Below are 14995 nucleotides of genomic sequence, written 5' to 3' on the forward strand. Positions count from 1 at the left end.
TTGGTGCTACTATTGCCGGTGGGACTGATGGTGCGGCTAATGGCTCCCACATTTTTTGTTATAGTATGTATTTTTATCTCATGCTACCATGTCCTTTGCCAGTGCTACTTTTTCATTTAACATACATTTTTCATAACGTTTACTGTATTTCATTTACAAAAATGTTTACCACTTTTATCAAAGCCTGGAAAAATGTTTCATCATCATGAAATGCTACGTAGGGTTAAAGTGACAGCCAAAAAGGATAATACAAAAAATCCTGTAGTAATATCAGTGTGACTTGTCTATGTCCCCCTTGATTGGCTATGCTAGTCCATGTGATGTGATAGCTAGAAGTCATTAGGGTAGGCCTGAGCGGACATACCCGACGTCATTGGCCTGCTAAGCAATATTCAACTGTGAGTGAAATGGTGGCAAGCTTTTTTTTTTGCAATCAGTGTGAATCATATTGCAAATAATTTGAGTTCACAGGGGCCAGCAATTTTAAGCAGATTAATCTGCTCATCTCTACTTGCCGATGAAAATAAAAGCAGATATCACCACTGTAGTTAAGTATGTTTGGGTTAAAAGAGACACATACTGTAAAATGCTAATCTTTCTCCAGTAATAAATACAACTCCAGTATGAACTGTACATACACAAGTAGGAAGGGTGACAATTAGTGAAGCCAATACACTTAAAATGTAACTTGTAATATAAAAAAATGCACACTATATACTAAAATCATGCCTCAATGACTGAAAGCTGGAAGGGATAAAGTTAATTTCTTCCTGGCACCTGGGCTGTCAGTGTGATGGCTGTGTAACATCCTAGGTAACCAGTTGTTACAGTGTTGTTGCCTTCCTTTCGGCGAGGGTGATGTCATGCCTGGAGGCAAGGAGGATTTCCTTTAATAGGTAATATACCTACATGCAACACATTCTTAATCCAGGCCAGAAGGGGGAGCTCTGAACTCAGATCCAGGGAAGCTTCCCCCAGATATATGTATTTTGGTCTGGAGGAGGAGTTAGTTAGTTGGAGGGAGAAGGCTGAGGAGTTGGAGGAGAGGAGTGTGAGCAGGGAGTGGGGCCATGCAGTCAGGTGTGGTGCTGCAGCCCCAGGACAGAAGAGAACCAGACAGGTTGCATTGATAGCAAGTGTGAGGGGGGAGAAGCAAAGGAGAACAAAGGAGTTTGGAGGGGAACTGTTACCGGGCACTCTCTGAGCTGAAGCACAGGAACCAGGCACCAGGAGCATGAAGTTGTGTAGTACTTCACATCCCACAGCAGAACCGAAGGGCAGATGACTTTATGTAGTCTGCCCACACCCACAACCGAAGATGCAGCAGTACACAGAGCTCGGGTCATGATAGAGACCCTGTAAAAAGGCTCGCATTGCCCACCATATGGGTACTGTCCCAGGACAGGAGTGAGCGGACCTTGTAAGGGAGCCACAGGCAGCGAGGACCTCGCAAAAGAGCTCAAGAAGGAAGGCTTACAAACATCACCTGGGAGAGGGATCCACCATTGCCTCCAGGCCGACCAGACCACACCAACACCTGTTGCTGGTACCCTGGACTGTGACTGCCTACATCAGTAAACCAGGTAAAGAGACTGCAACCCTGTGTCTTTCATTTATTTGCGGCACCACACCATCCCTGCCAAACATATCAGAGCCCTGGGGACCCAGCTTCACCTGTGGGAAGCCATAACATCCCTGCGGCCATAAAAACCACCCCAGAGGACCCCTTTTAAGCAGCGTCGGTTACCCTTGACCGAGTTCCACAGGTGGAGTCATGAGCTTTTATTATTTTCGCAAATCCCTTTAAGACTGTCCCTTTTACTTGGGTGCCCAGGGCCACGGATCGGGTCGCCACCACCGTGACACATCCCTTTAAGTACCGGACCTGGTACCGATTACCCCACGGCCCTGGTGGGCATTCCAGCTGCACAGCTTTAGAACACTATAAACCTGCAGACTGATTCCATAACTGCAGGTTAATGGCAATTTTTGACATGGCAAGTACCTTTTTACCCCTTCACCATGGGCCATTTTCCTCTTTTTCATTTTTCACTCGCTTTCTTTCCAGAGCCATAACTTTTTTATTTTTCCTTCAATATGGTCATAAAAAGTTTTTATTTGTTGTGGGAGGAGTTACACTTTTGACTGACACCATTGATTTTACCATGTAAAACCGGAAAAAAAAATTCCAATTGCGGTGAAATTGCAAACAAAAATGCAATTCCTCAATTGTTTTTTTGGTTTTTTTTTACCATCTTCACAAAATGCTAAAACTGACCTGCCATTATGATTCTCCAGGTCATGAGTTCTCAAATACCAAACATGTCTAGGCTCTTTTTCATTTAAAGGGAACCTGTCAGCTGACTTTGGCGGGACCGGTTTTCGGTCAAATGGGCGGAGTTTCCAGGTGTTTGATTCACCCTTTCCTTAGATTGCCTTGCGCAGGCGTGTACTACGGAGGACATAGAATGAACTTCAATCCAATATTGCGGCCAGCATGCAGCCAGCGAGTAAGGAAAGGGTGAATCAAACACCCGAAAACTCCACCCATATCACCGAAAACCGGTCCCGCCAAATTCAGGTGACAGGTTCCCTTTAAGTGATGAAAAAAACAAAACAATGTTTGTTAAAAAAAATTATGCCATTTTCCAAGACCTGAAGCGTTTCTATTTTTCATGATCTGGGTCTGTGTGAGGGATTATAATTTTTTGCGTGCTGAGCTCTGACATTTTTATTGATAGATACAATGCTTTGATTGCCTGTTATTGCATTTTATTGCAATGTTGCAGTGACCAAAAAAGTCATTGTTTTATTTTGAGTGGGGCAAAAGGGAGATAATTTAACTTTAATATTTATTATAATTTGTTTATACTTTTAAAAGCATTTTTTCTACTTTACATTTGCTTCAACAATCTCCATAGGAGATCTGAAGCTGCGATTGTGTGATTGCTTGTGCTACACGTTGCACGGCCATGTCATTAATGTATAAATAAATTCCTAAATGATTTAGGAATGAAGAAGCATCCTGGGAAAGGATTTGCAAGGATCTGTACATAAGTTGCAGATTTGTGGCATTTTTTTCTGCGCAGATTTGTCACAAAACCTGAAGGGTGTCCAGATGCCAGCAAAGTGAAAGAAAATGCCCAAGTATTAGGCCTTGTGCATGCATTGAGTATTTGGTAGTAAGTTTTTTACCTCAGTATTTGTAAGCCAAAATCAGGAGTGGGACAACAGAGGAAAAGTATAAAAGAAACACGTCACAACTTCTGCATTTTTTATCCACTACGAATTTTGACTTAGAAATACTAAGGTAAACACTCACCAAATACTCAGCGTGTGCGCGTGGCCTTATACACACATTGCTAATTTGTGACTTGCAGATTTGGGGCAGATTTAAATCTGCAGCATGTCAATACTTTCAGTGTTTTTGCTGCAGATTTCACTCATAACAATCAGTGCAGAAATATCTGCAACAAAAAAACGCATGTAAAAAATGCTTAAAAAATTAGGCAAAAATGTGCCCTTTTTGCCTTCCAATAGATGCAGAAACGGTGCTGAAAATTTTGCACCAAATAATTAACGTGTGCAGGTAGCTCAAATGTATCAGAGGTTCAAGAGATGAGCCTGCTCCACACACAGTATATTCTGGCTTGCAGTTACAGCTGGCGCAGATCTCAGGTAATAGCAGTTCACCATTTAATTCTGTGACAGGCTCAAGCACTTTGACACCCGTTTCACTGCCCTGGGCTTCATCAGGAGGCATGTGTGTTAGGGCCTGTGCACCCCCTCTAGCCTCTATCTTACTTATTTCAAACATACTGCTCATTCTGCAAAAATACAAGTCCTTAAATGTCTATATGGTGAAAGAGAAAAAAGCGGAATGCACTCACCAATCTTCAAAAAATAGCAGCTTTATTGAGTCTTCATAAGAAAAACTTCATGGCCGGGGGAAGGCAATTGGGACAATCTCCTCCTAAGACAGGAAGCCAGATGGATTATGCGGACTGATGCCATGGGTCCGCTAGGCTTTAACGATAGAGTGGACATGTCAATCTTTTTGTAAATATCTTTCTTGCAAATGCTCATTTTTTCAGGTATCATTGTTCTAATGGGGTTTTGTATGTGTGTATATTTGTAAGCTTTTTGTATAATTACAATTTTGATTGTTTAGATAAGGTCTTTTTGTGATTATCAGCTTTGCTAATTATTATCCTTTTGTGTGTTCGAATTGAATTTATAGTGTGTTATTCTCTGTTTTTATTCAGTGCTTTTTAATGTTTGTATTTCTCAGCAAGTGGGAGGGTGTGGGTGTGGTTTTGGAGGGGGATGTGGTTTTTTACCTACATATCCCGTCCACCACCCAGCTCTCACTCATGCAGACCCTTTGAAGCGCTAGCACTGCGTGAAACGGCCGTCGTCTCCTCCTGCTCGCCTGAGCTCCACTCCTCTTCCCCCAGCCATGAAGTTTTTCTTATGAAGACTCAATAAAGCTGCTATTTTTTGAAGATTGGTGAGTGCATTCCGCTTTTTTCTCTTTCATCAACATATGGATTACAATTGTCATTATGGAGTTGCACCCGTGATTTTTTTTAGCTATGGCTGTCTTACATTAAGACTTACTAAACACACCGGCTTTTTAACCATTAAGGTTTTTTAGACAGTGCCATTCATTCTTTTCTTTTTATGTTCCTTAAATGTCTATGTTGATGAAAAAATAAAAAAGTTATATATTTGGAAGAAGAGGAAAACAAACATGTTTCCGTGTTCATTAAAGGATTAATAAACAAATCAGTGTTGCTTTGTCTAGGGAAGTAATCACTATAAAATTAAAATGAACAGGACAGGTGATTGTGAGCATATGTAGGAGGAATATTCACTGCAGCCAATTGAAAATAATCTATATCTCATACTCTCTAGCTGTCTCTTGCTCACAGCCGGTGTTCAGCACTTAGGCCACATTCACACATTCAGTATTTGGTGGTGAAAATGTGTTTCTATTATAGTTTTCTTCTGATTGTTCCACTCCTGGTTTTGGCTAACAAATACTGAAGTAAAATACTGACCAAATACTGAACGTGTGAACATGGCCTAGGAAAAAAGATAGCAGCAGAGTGAATAGCCTCTTACCTCAGCTCTCGTCGCAACTCCAGTATTACATCAGAAAGACAGGGTGGCCAGCAATGTGAGAAGCCTCTTACCTCAGCACTCCTGGTATCTCCATTATTAGATCAGAAAGATAGAGTGGAGTAGAGTAGAGTAGAGTACGAGCAGACTCTTTTTACTATTGCACTTCTGGTATCTACAATATTAATTAGATAGACAGAGTGGACAGCAACGTGAGTGGCTTCATCCTACCTCAGCACCCCTGGTATCACCAGCATTATTTTAGGCAGACGTGATGGATAGCAGTATAAGCAGCCTCTTCTTACCTCAGCACTGTTGATATCTCCAGAATCAGATCAGATAGACAGGGTGAAAAGCAGTGTAAGTAGCCTCTTCTTACCTCAGCACTGTTGGTATCTCCTGAATTAGATCAGATAGAAAGGGTGAAAAGCAGTGTGAGCAGCCTCTTCTTACCTCAGCACTGTTGGTATCTCCAGAATTAGATCAGATAGAAAGGGTGAAAAGCAGTGTGAGCAGCCTCTTCTTACCTCAGCACTGTTGGTATCTCCAGAATTAGATCAGATAGAAAGGGTGAAAAGCAGTGTGAGCAGCCTCTTCTTACCTCAGCACTGTTGGTATCTCCAGAATTAGATCAAATAGAAAGGGTGAAAAGCAGTGTGAGTAGCCTCTTCTTACCTCAGCACTGTTGGTATCTCCAGAATCAGATCAGATAGAAATGGTGAAAAGCAGTGTGAGCAGCCTCTTCTTACCTCAGCACTGTTGGTATCTCCAGAATTAGATCAGATAGACAGGGTGAAAAGCAGTGTGGGTGGCCTCTTCTTACCTCAGCACTCCTGTGATCTCCAGTATCAGATGAGAAAAACAGGGCAGAGAGCAGTGTGGGTGGCCTCTTTTTACCTCAGTACTTCTGGAATCTCCAGTATGAGATCAGAAAGACAGTGGACAGCAGCCCCAGGTTTTTCCAGTATTAGGTCAGATAGACATGGTGGTTAGCAGTCTGAGCAGCCTCTTCTTACCTCAGCACCTGGCATCTCCAGTATAAGATCAGAATATCCCTTGGGAACACATCTAACTACACATGAAGGGAGTGGATAGAACCTCTTTCTGCACATTCTCACAGACGCTGGTTCTACTAACATTCTAGGACAGGATTCTGTCAGTGTATAAGGCGACAGCCATTTTCATTCTACATTGATTTGTTACCTAGACAAAACTAGTGTCAGTTTCTGATTAATTGTAATTAGCAATTTATATATAGTTGCATTTTATTTAGTTATATTTACTGCTTCCTTTTCCCGGAGAACCCCTTTAAGAGTTGATGTTTAAATCCCTAAGGTAGATTTTCTAAAAGCTCATGGCGTACATCTAAATTTCGTAAATAAGATCACAGCTCTCATAAATGAACTTTAGAGCATATTTCTGCCACATTTCTCTCTCTTCTCCTTTTCCATAACGCCATTGTCTTTGTTCTCTCACGCTGGTATAAATTATAAGCTTTCCACTCCCTTCATTCGTGATTACAAGCTTCTCATAATTAATTACGTACATTAGAAATTAGTGAACACAGGAAAACAACTTAAAAGAGGTATAGATGGAAAACAGGAAAAGAATGTTGTATTAGTGTATACAAAACTCATACTGTTTGTGAGCGAGCAAGACACCCGATGCATGTTAAATCATCTTCCCTGCTATTTTCCCCAATCATCTCCGGTCTTGGTTGTCGGAACATTTGCTTTACAGCTATTATATATACACTGAGTACTGTGTAAACAAAAGAATAAATCTTACCCCTCCAATAACACTGTGCATTATAGTCTATTCATACAGGATAAATCTTAACATTCCAATAACTGGATTCTTTATATTCTCCCTATAAAGATACAGCTAGTCCATATCTAATAATCACGTGGGGTTTGTTTTATATGCTCAAACCTTTCTTTATGTATAAGAGGAAGTTGAAACTCCAAGGCCAATACATCCCAGTCATAACATCATCTTAATTTACTCCAGGTTACAGGAGCGAAATAGAAAGAAGCATGAGTTTACATTCACAATATTGCAACAATTACAGTGGCTATTGATTACCCGAGGAAAAATCCAGAAATACAGCTATTCTTAATCTGTCGCGCTGTGATCAGCCTAGGACTTCTAAGTGTTTCTGGTCTGATTGCTTCTCTTTAATTAACATTCTTTGAATTATTGATAAAGCATTGAGATGCTACCTCCCTGGAAAAAGCAATGTACCTAGATGTAGAAGTGTATTTTCTTCTTACTGTGAAATAATGATAATATAGATGAACTTTGTCTTCTCATAATAAAATAATTCAGATTATGTGGTGCTGTAAAATTCATCGTAGTTGTTTTAGATCATGTTCCTCAAACATACAACTTATTAAAAAGGGGACTATTGCGAGTCCAGTGTTTTCAGCATTGGTCCTATGCTCTTGTAATAGAGTGCAGGGTTGAGTATGTCACCACGGAACAGACAGACCAACTGTTGAGGGGAATTTATTAACAGGAGTAAGATTCTCCTCACAGGGAGTAAACAGGGGTTAATAGAGATAAAGCAAACAGTAAACAGCTAAGCAAAATTACAAACGGTTAACGAATGTTCTGGTAACTTATCAATCCAGGGAGGTTCTGACTTGAGGGTCCTTATTCCAGCGTGGATACAGTCACCAGCAGTGCTTGAAGATCCTGAAGTCTCTTCTCTGTCTCCTAGGAACTGGAGACTCCGGGGTTAAGCCTTTTCTTCCAATGAAGCTGAAAGCAGGAAGTAACTCAGCCACTCTGCTGCGACTCTCTGTATATCAGGCTGGCAGGCTTTCTGCAGTTGCAATGCTACACACACACACTGAGCAGTTTACTTGTCACACTCAGGGGTTCTGGCTTGTCACTGCGGTCACCGGGGCTGCGAGCTCAGGTCACTGTCAGGAGATGCATCTGTTTGGATTATGGAGGCTGCCAAGTCCACACTCTCACATCCAGCCTCACTATGGTGGGTATCTCAGCTGGGTGAGTTGTACTTTTGAATGACGCCATTTATTTTATTATGTGATACACTGGAAAGTGAAATAGAGAAAAAAGTGCAATTATGCAATAGTTTTTTTTTATTTAGTATGTTCATTATAACATAGCCATCATCTGCCAAATCTGGTGCTTTGCCCAGCTCGTTCCACTTTCCCTGTGGCGGTGGCAAGTTGAGTTCATATTTGTGAGATTGATTTCACCTTTGTATTGTCCAGTGACATCAAGCCCACAGCTAAGTAATAGAGAGGCATCTGTTTCCCAATTGCCACCACTACAAGGCAAGTGGGAAGAGCTGGGTAAAGTGCCAGAATTGGTGAATCTAATAGACGCACCATTTCTGGGCAACTATGGACTGCTATGATTAGGCTTGGGGGCCAATATCCATGGCCACTTACTAGCCTGAGAATACCAGCGCCCAGCTGTCTGTTTTGCCAAGGGGGTATCCCCAACCATTTTTTTTAAAGTATTTATTTATATAATTAAAAAATACAGCATGTGGACCCCTCTATTTTTTGATAACCAGCCTTGCTGAAGCTGACAGCAGAGAGTTGCAGCTCCCAGCTGTCAGTTTTGCCTGGCTGGAAATAAAAAATATAAGAGAATCCCACATCATTTATTTAGGGTCCCCAATTTTAATAACCAGAAAAGGCTAACTGTACATCTGTTAGCTGATATTAATAGCTTAGTAACCTTTATGAATATTGTCTCTTTCCCAGAATCCACCACCTTCATTTTTCCCTGTTTTTCTGTTTTTTGTTCCCCTTCTTCCCAGAGCCATAAGTTTTTTTTTTTTTTCATCAATATAGCCATATGAGGGCTTGATTTTTACATGATGAGTTGTACTTTTGAACAATAACATTGATTTTACTATATAATGTACTGGAAAACGGGAACAAAATTCAACTTGTGGTGAAATTGCAATAAAGTGCAATTTCACACTAGTTTTTTTTCTTTATCATGTTCACTAGATGCTAAAAATGACCTGACATTATGATTCTCTAGGTCATTATGAGTTTGTAGATACCAAACATATATAGGTTCTTTTTTTATTTAAGTAGAGAAACAAAAAAAACTAAGTTTGTAAAAAAGAAAAAAAAGTCACCATTTTACGAGACCTGTAGCATCTGTTAGAGACGCCTATCCATTAGTAAGCCGTGGCTTAATGTTCCCGGACAATGCAAAGGTGACAACAACCCCAAAAATATGAATCTCACTTGCCACCGCAACAGAGCAAGTGGGAGGAGCTGGGCAGAAGCAGCTGTGGGCTGCTATTTTTAAGTTGAGGAGGGCAATATCCATGGCCCCTTACCAGCCTGAGAATGCCAACGGCCAGCTGTATGCTTTAGATTGGCTGGTTGTAAAAAATGAGGAGACCCTAAGCCATTTTTTATTATTAACTTAAACAATGTAAAAATACGGCGTGGGGACCCCTTAATTCTTGAAAACCAGCTTTGCTAACGCTGACAACTGAGTGTTGCTACCCGCAGCTGTCAGTTTTGCCTGCTTGGTTATTAAAAATACAGGGGAAACCCAAGTCATTTATTTTTAATGTATATTTATAGTGCAGGCAGCAGCTGATAAATACTACCATCAGCCACCGCCTGCTCTCACTGTGAACAGTGGAATAAAACGGTCAATATTGTCCCCTGTTTGTGCTGATCTCAGCGCAAGCAGAGAACAGTATTGTGAGCTGTCTTCACTTCAGCACCCTGTTGCGGGGAACAGCGCCAAAGTCAAAGCACCCATGGTCAAAATTACTGTTATTGTGAAGAGCTAAGCAAGTTAAAATTAAATGATCTACAAAAGGGCTAAAGCTAAAGATGACACAATTCCTTTGTATTTTAGGCAAAAAAAAAATATAAGTTTTAATTGTTTACATTTTAAAAATTCCAAAAAAGAAAATGGACCAATGTAAGCATTTGGGCACTGTCATGGTTTTATATAGAAGGGCCAGAAGACCACAGTGTTTGATTTCACGGATTAGAAGCACGTCTCCATCATATTGAATTATTCAAGTTTCTGTTAGCAGTGCAGGGGTTAATCTGTTTAGCTTGAGTTCTGCTGGAGCCTTCCAGCTTTGATGGTCTCAGCTGTTCAGTATTGGCCACTTCCCTCTTCTATATATACTCACCTCTGGCAATAAGGATTGCCAGTATTAGATTAATTCTGCCTTGGTTCGGGGGTATGGAGGAGCTTGTTGTTTGAGGAGACAATTGGAATGGTGTTCAAAAGACTGTTGTTTGAAGTTTTGTCTGTATGTTTACCCTCATCCTCTCCTATTTGTTTTCTTTCCTTCCTTCACTCCCTGGTCTTCCGCTCTGTTCTTTATGAGTGCATAGTTGTGTTATTGGTATTTTCCTTCATCCTTGTACGCATTCTCTTGTAAGTCTGGGTTGTCTATTCTTATATGCTACTACTCTCCATTTCCCTGGGTGGGGGAGGGGACAGTTTAAGGCTGATCTAGGAGCTCAACAAGGTACATTGCCCCAGCGTCTTCACCATTAGAAATAATCCAGGGAGCAGGGATAACTAGGGTGCCTCTAGCTTTAGGGATAGGAAAGTAGCCCATAGCCCTGGGATATCTGAGCCATGTCTAGCACCCTGCATGGTTAGTACCTAGTAGCACCTCCTTTTGCAAGTATAGCAAAATCCTCTCTCTGTTTTAAACCTGAATTTATGGGTAGGTAGGATCCTGCTGCAATTAAAACCGCCACAAGCTGGATAGTGGAGTGCTCGGTCAGAGATCCTACCAGCATGTGGCAGTTTTAATTGCAGCACGATCCTACCTACCCATAAATTCAGGTTTAAACCTAAGGGAGGATTCACATTACACAGGTTCCCAGCAATCCAGAGATTGCCTTGTCGTTGACTGCTGGGCATGCCTGAATTGGCCAAATTATGTGCTAAGTATCTCCATTTTTTCTTATTATCTAGAGCAGTAATGCTATTCATATTTAACATATTGCATATGCAAAGAATTTATCTAGAGGTGTGGTGAGCATCTTGAATCCACAGGTGCTTCACTGAACTTTATACTGTTGAGCTGTGAAAATGAAAAAAATATTTTTCACAATGGAAACAGCAGCAAAATTGACAATACCATTTGCTGTGCAATTTCTAATAAGTACGTCAATACCCCATATGTGTTTGAAAACTTCTTTTGAGGCACAGTGCATAGCTCAGAAGGGAAGGAGCACTATATTGAAGTTCAGATTGTGCTGGAATGGTTTGAGGGTGCCATGTCACATTGGCAGAGCCCCTGAGGTGCCAGAACAGCAGAAACCCCCTATATGTGACATCATTTTACAAACTACACCCCCCAATGAATTCATCTAGGGGTGCAGTGATCATATTGACACATGTGCCTCACAGAATGTTATACCATTGATTGATGAAGAAAGAATAATTATATTTTTACCATTAAAATGTTGTTCTAAACCCAGATTTTACATTTTCAAATGGGAAAATAGGTCAAAATGGTACCAAAATTTGTCAGGCAATTTCTTCTGAAGGTGGAAATACACCGTATGTGACTGTAAAGTACCTCATAGGCACACGGTAAGACACAGGAGTGACAACACTATTTGCCTCCTGGAGCACAGATTTTCCTGGAAGAGTTTGCAGACTCCATAAACAGGGCCCCTAAATGCTCTTAGAGCAGAATGTCCCCTCAAGTGACCCCATTTTGGAAATTATATCCCTTTGGGTATTTATCTACTGCACAAGTTGACTCCATGGGTGTTTTCCGAAAGCAATCAGTAGATGTTGCAGAGTGAAAATTGCAAATCTGCTATTGTAGTGCCCGTATGTTGTAGTGCCCTTATGTGGTAGTGCTCAGTACATTGCAGTTGCCAGTACATTATACCCAGCTCGTGTTTCTAGAGACATTCACCAGTAAATTAAGCTGGCTCTCATCGATACAGAAATGTCAAACATGTGGATGCTAAATATGGCTTAGGCACACTGTGGGGCTTAAAAGAAACAAAGAGGAGCATTTGGATTTTGGGTGTGCAGAATTTGCTGAATTTCTTTTGGGTGTTGCCATTTCACTTTTCCAAAGCCATTGTACTACCAGTAATGTGGAATAAGTGGTTAGATGACTTTATTTTTATGGTTGGTGTGACCACAGTGATACCATATTTATATAGATTTTTTTGTTATCACATAATCAATTTTTGCATCAACATATTTGAGAGCTAAAATTTTTGCATATTTCTGCTGACAGGGTCAAGTGAGGGCTTGTTTTTTGCGGGATGAGTTGATGTTTTTATTGCTATAATTTTTAGTCACATAACATTTTTTGATCACTTCCAATTCGGGGTTTTGGGAGATAGAATGATCATGCTTTGAGCATGGTCTAACAGGCTTTTCGTAGCTGGGTAACCCAATGTTGTTAGAAAAAATTGGAGTCTGGCTCAACAGGACTGCATTTTCTTTTTCTTTTTATGTTTCCCCAAAAAAAATAAAGTGCATACAAAAGAAACATTTACATAGTCAACATGACCCAGTCGACGCGTTTCGACTGCATTCAGCAGTCTTAAGGTACCTTCACACTGAACGATATCGCTAGCGATCCGTGACGTTGCAGCATCCTGGCTAGCGATATCGTTCAGTTTGACACGCAGCAGCGATCAGAATCCTGCTGTGATGTCGTTGGTCGCTGCAGAAAGTCCAGCACTTTATTTCATCGCTGGACTCCCTGCAGACATCGCTGAATCGGCGTGTGTGACGCCGATTCAGCGATGTCTTCACTGGTAACCAGGGTAAACATCGGGTTACTAAGCGCAGGGCTGCGCTTAGTAACCCGATGTTTACCCTGGTTATCAGCGTAAAAAAAAAAAAAAACAGTACATACTTATCTTCCGCTGTCTTTTCCCGGCGCTGTGCTTCTCTGCGATTGATATCAAAAGTGATATTTAGTGGGTTAAACAGTGGGGGGGGGGGGGGGTTGCGGGCACTGATCTTGGCTCTGAGGGCCGGGTCTTAACTGTCATGTAAGTTGAGCTTGGGCGGCGATAACCTGAGCACATTTCCTATGCCCACAACATTGCCACGATGTACCCATAAGACGAAGGTCGGAAACCCCTTCCCAACCAGGATGTACAAGTACATCAAGATCATGAAGGGATTAATGTTTAAAACATCTTTATAATTTTCCTTCTTTCGACCCCGTCCCTCCTACTTAAGTGCATGGCATGAGCTGGTTGGGTAACTGTGTGGATTTTGTATATTGATATGTATATTATTTTTCTGTGTAAATACTAATTGTAGTTGAAATGATGTCTGTTGGTAAGATTTTGCTAAGGAATCTGAGAGCAGCATGATGTAGGAGCAGAGAGCCTGATTTCACTGATGTATCACTTGGCTGCTTGATACAGTTTTGATAGAATCCCTGTTTTCTCTGCTTGATGTAGCAGTAGTCAGAAGGCTTAGCTCTGTACAACCCTACCCACACTCCTGGTTGTCAACTTCTAGTTTACACTGTGCATTCTCATTAAGTTGCCAGTCAGCAGCGAGGACTGGGTTACACAAGTTTGCTGTTCTGACTTGAATGTGACACCTGTTCTGCTAGTAAATAATCTCCTGCTGATAAAACATTGATTGAATTAAAACTGCAGCAGCATTCTGAGCAACTGACACACCCCTGGAATCAGGGTCTTTGCTCCGACATTATGCTGCTTTCATAGTAAATAGCAAAAACCTGCTGACAGATTCCCTTTAAAGGAAATGTAACGCCCAGGAGACCGGGATACCCAGCACCGGACCAATGGAGTCTGTCTCTTGAGGGGGATGTCACGGGTGGCTTGACCCGGTGCTGTGGCCTCAGGCAATGCACAGTGTAAGGGGTATCATGAGGGGACAGGCACTTACTTGATCAGCAGCAGGTTCTCCCAGCGGTGACGATCCCGATCCTGGATAGATGGCTATTGTCCAAATGAAAGACTGAGGCACTGAAACGTTTAACCAGTTTACTTTAACATAAAAGGATTTACAACCAGTCCTGTCACCGGAGTCTGTATGGGAACTCTGAGTTACTTTGACCCTGCCGGGGTCTTCGCCTCTTATTGTGCGCAATTTCTGTGTGGCCCTGCTGCTGTATGTGAACTGGCTGCCGGCCCAATCTGTCCCCTCCGGGTCCTGGTTCGACGGGCAACCCGAGTCCTTTTATCGGTTTACCCCCTCTGGGAGTACCGCTGAACTCTGTGTCTGTTGCTGCGTCCGGCCCTAGTGAAGCTGATATCACCTCACGTTTTTCCGGTTGCTGTATTATATATAATGAATACAGCCACGGATCCGGTATCCGTCTTTGCGCCTGTTCTGGGTAGTGATTAATGCTACCCGGTTCTCACAATGTCCTTTTTCTCTATCCCTCTTCTCCTCAGGCCGGTGATTTAGGCCTGGTAACAGTCACAGGGCTGTTAGAGATTCAACTGTATGACCTCTCACTTTCAGCTCCTTAGCCCAACTGCCATTTCTTCTCTCAGACCAGAATGGATCAAGGGGAGTCTCTGGAGCTCCCCCTTCTGGCCGGAGGTGGTAGTGCAGTCTTGCTATTTTAGTATTTGTCAGTAACTATTTTTGTGGCAAATACCCCTAGGGGTGCCACATTCCCCCTTAGTTAAGAACAGTACTCCGGGACTGTGGGACAATAACATTTTGAAATAACAATTAATATGTACAGAGTCTTAAAAATGAAAAGTTACAAAAACCACTCAAGGAAACAAAAATAGAGTTCTGTAAAAAAGTCACTTCAAATAGCGTCCATTAATACAGTTCTATCCTTGAAGGTATTAGGAAAGGCACTGTACTTAGTGTCCAGGAATTTAGTTCCATTTTTCCA

The 14995-nt window shown here is 41.6% G+C and overlaps 1 protein-coding gene across 3 annotated transcripts in view; it reads left to right on the top strand.

The window, feature by feature from the left end:
* Positions 1-14995, top strand: part of BANK1 (B cell scaffold protein with ankyrin repeats 1) — a 1115425-nt gene that overhangs the window by 619058 nt on the left and 481372 nt on the right. The gene's annotated exons all lie outside the window — the stretch shown is intronic.

Source organism: Ranitomeya imitator, chromosome 1, assembly GCF_032444005.1.
Source record: "Ranitomeya imitator isolate aRanImi1 chromosome 1, aRanImi1.pri, whole genome shotgun sequence".
Classification (NCBI taxonomy): Eukaryota; Metazoa; Chordata; class Amphibia; order Anura; family Dendrobatidae; genus Ranitomeya; species Ranitomeya imitator.